Raw genomic sequence first — 4,231 nt, 5'->3', positions numbered from 1 at the left:
AATGACCTGTAGCATCTCTGCATTTGGGGGCAGTGGAGCTTGGTCCCACCAGATGTCGCTGTGGAACTCTCCTTACTTAAAATAAACAGTGGAAAAGGATAATTTTATGGAACAATATTGTCTAAAGATGGATTCCATTACAAAGAATGTTCTGCAAAGGACTTCGATTTACACAAAATACTTCTGAAAAGCTCAGGCTAAATCCTCTTGAGGTGCCCTGAATTTAGGTTTGGCCCACCGTTTGTTTCAAATAGTGAACATCTGAAATCACTGTAAATGCCCAACACGCTCTCAGCAGACAGCCGTTGGGAACAACTACTACTGCCTCAAGCTCTGATCATCCAATTAAAGTATTGAAATTGCACGTTACGCTTACGTTCCGTTGGATAGTGTGCTGCCGTCTAGTGTGCAGCCGTCTAGTGTTGGCTATTCTTGCTAGCTCATGGATTATTTGACTTTGACAGATTTACAGAAATGTTTGCTCAAATGAAAGATCAATGTTACATATTTTCTGTTCAAGAAAAGAAGAATTTGTGATATTTCATTTGTAATTTAATGTATAAAAAGGTTTCTGTTTTGAATTACATTTAACCTCAAATAAAATGCCACTTTTAGTATTTTAGTATGTGCCAATTTATCTGGTTCATTTAAAATTGATCAAAGTCAGGTTGTATGTATAACAGAAGAGTGAATTGTTGCTAATAGCTGAATTTTTGTGCCCCACTCATCATCCCAGAGATCCTGCTGAAAATTCTCATTACTGTTACATCTCTTTGGGCAAAGTTCAGACCACCTAAGTTAGAGATTTATGCTAGCTGTCGTCTTTTGGATGCGGAAATAAAAGCATTCAGCATGGTTCACACGTCTACTTTCTGTCTGTTGCTTTCTTTATTTTTTTAAAATCTTTTGCAGGAGTTTGGGGTTGACTTTCCCAGGTTTCTCCATGGTGGCTGTAAGCATTAATTGGCAGCTGGTTGTCAGGTTTTCCCATTTTTGTCAATGTTTTGTCTCTGCTCCTCCTCTGTCCTGTTTAGGATCAGTTTGTACATAACATTAAATGTACTCTACCTGTACAGCGCAAGTCAGATGTCCCCAAAGCACTTTACATTACATTCCTTCATGCATTCTCTCGCACACACATCCAGCTGCACTGGGGGAGGCTGCATAGCAATTTGATGCAACAGGATCCTCTGACCACTGACTGCATGCAAAGTAATTTGAAGTAATTTGAACCTGCAACCCACCGGTTACAGGACGAACTCCTATCTCCTGCGCCACTGGTAATACCTTAACAATAAAATGTATCAGGGGAGGACTTATAGGTATGGTTTAAAGCCTCCCTTGGTAAGGAAAATATGTTTAGCATAACTACAGCAGCCAAAGCACCATTCTGCTTGCCAGGACGCTAGAGATGGCAAAGAAAAAAAAAGTCTGACCAAACCACTGACTGCACACTAAATTTTTAGCTCTTCATGCATGTATCAGCAGCTCTGAGCAACAATTTACGAGGGATCAGGCTTTAAGAGCCCTTCTAGTTTTTGAAACTGGGTTGAATTCATAACACTGGAGTTTGACTCAAAATCCCATATTTTTTTATATATTTTATAGAAACTTTAATTTCTTTTTTTTTTTTAACAGGTCAGGGTGTAAATGGTCTTTGCTTTCCAGTAATACCAACATATCCCAGGACACAGACAGTGCTGCTCAAAGATATAAGGCAGATATCCACACATGTCAACTTTCTACCTCAAAACTCAAACTTTTTCCATTATCATAGATACGTTTGGGGGAAAAGGCAAAATGAACAGGATACCTGTTAAACTGCAAGAACTTAACAAGGTCAAAAGTCAGATCAAAACATTTTTTTTTATCAAATCAGATACAGAAGGTTTTGTTTCAGTCATTCTAAGCAGGCCAATGATTTAGAAAGTGAAAACCTATTATAGGCTGCTGTTTTTTTTATTTTTTATAATGGATTTTCATCTGGTATTGCCATGTATTTATCTATCTCTTCATCAACTCTGACCAGCGACCCATTCTCCACCAAAGGAAATTATCACCGAAGCCTGAAGCTGCCACCACAACGTTTCAGAGGTGATGGTGGGGTCAGGGTGTCTGTGTTCTGCCACACCTTTCAGTTTCATGGGATCAGTAACCTTAATTTCAGTCTCTTCCCATTAAAGCAAGTTCTTCCACATTTTAGCCCTGTTTTCTAAATGTCATTTGACAAATTGCAAAAAGAATCTTCTTGCTGTGGATCTCAGCAGAACCTCTCGGCTGCATCTGATATCAATGGACCAAGCAGCAATCAAGTTAATATCCACATCAATGTTTACAGTAGATCTACAGTTGTCATACACTTGTGTCCTCATGATGCTGATTTTCTTTAACAAACTCCTGATGCCTTAACAGAAACAGCTGCTTTTAGATTAAACTACAACAAGATTGACATTAGCTAATTAGATTAGTTTTAAAGGAAATTGACTGCAGTGAATTTTATTTGGTTGTTTTAGAATACATTTGACTGAATGCTTAAGCACACCACTCTTTAGATTTCAAATTTTGGGTGGAAAAACATGCATTTCCTTCCACCTTATCCACTATTGTATGCCAATTTTTGTATTCTGTAAAATCCCTATACAATACACTGAAGTTTGTAGTCCGTGGACAAAGTTTCATGGGGACAGGTGGACTTTTATAAGCAACTGTATTAGCTGAACACACAGTAATGAAATTATTTTTTTAAAAGCAAAACTCATTGTGTAACCGGTGGCACCTGTTGATGCTCCACCCCTCTGATTGAAAGAGGAATGTTGAAAGAGAAATGTTTCAGAAATCTGGTGCTGTTAAGACAGTGCTTGCATATTTATTTTCTTTGCACTATAGCACCTAGGTATCATTACTGATGCTAGCTCTTTTTTTGGTTTGTTTTTTTTTGTTTTTGTTTATTTGTTTCAACCAGTACCCCAAAGTTCAAGCTCTGAAATGCCTACCTTCTAAGAGTAGTTAAGTGTGTGTGTGTGTGTGTATGTATATATATATATATATATATATATATATATATATATATATATATATATATATAATCAGTACTACTTGAAGACCAAAAGATTATTCATATTGTTTCAGATGTTCAGAAAATTTTTTGCTTTTATCTTTTTAAAATATTACTTGACAAAAGCTTCTGCTGTGGAGTCACTGTAATCACTGTACCTCTATGGGACTTTATCTCATTGCTGTACTAAACTTGATCATATTAAACTAAGCTTCCCTGGTCATAGGGAACCTAATTATGTGGAAAGCTCTTAATTTTCTGTCACCTCATATATTTTCTGTCACCTCATATATATATATATATATATATATATATATATATATATATATATATATATATATATATATATATATATATATACAATGTAATTACAGTTGCATCTCTTTGGGCAAAGAATTTCCACTCCCAGCTGTTTATTGGTTCATTGCAAAGATCTGACCTCTAAAGAAGCTGTTGATGCAAGTTGTCATCTTTTGAATGCAGAAATAAATATTTTATTCTGGTTCCCCAATAAAATACACTGATGCTTGTTGGGCAAACAGGGCAAAATACCATGGGAAACAAGGACCTTTGCAAGAAAACGATGAACACAAATTAACTAACGTTTTTTCCTTATATATATATATATAAATTGCTTAATTATTGTGAACTGAGTTTTAAAAGGAAGAATGTGTAATTGGTGCACAACCCCTCTAACTGAAAAGGAAATAAAGGAAATGGATGTTTGTTCTCTGGTGATTGTACCTCTGTTGGGGTGCATGTGTGGTCTCACAAGCTTTTTATGCACCTGCAGCTGCATTTTATGCAGCTGCAGGTGGTCGTGACAACAGTTTCAGACTGACCGTATCCTTCTGTCCTCTCTGAGTTGGAGTGAATACCTGTTTTATTGGTCTGCCCTGCCCAGCCTAGCACGGTCTGTAACCTAGAAAATTTGGGAATGTGTCTTATAAGAACGGATTAAGTACTTTTTTAATTGTTTTGTCTTTTAGGGCTACCTCCCTATTTTACAACAGCCACAATGTATAGCAACAGCTCCTTATGTCGGAGACCTGACTCTGATAGTATAACTCATCTGAGTTTATTTGGGGTTCTGAAGTTTGCTGTTTTTAGCTGAGGCGTGTAGCATGTTTGATAAAAATACTGGATAGATGTGGCTTCTCACTGAGATTTATCTCG

This window comes from Fundulus heteroclitus, chromosome 12 (assembly GCF_011125445.2).
Source record: "Fundulus heteroclitus isolate FHET01 chromosome 12, MU-UCD_Fhet_4.1, whole genome shotgun sequence".
NCBI lineage: Eukaryota > Metazoa > Chordata > Actinopteri > Cyprinodontiformes > Fundulidae > Fundulus > Fundulus heteroclitus.
Note: the sequence above shows the minus strand (reverse complement) of the source record.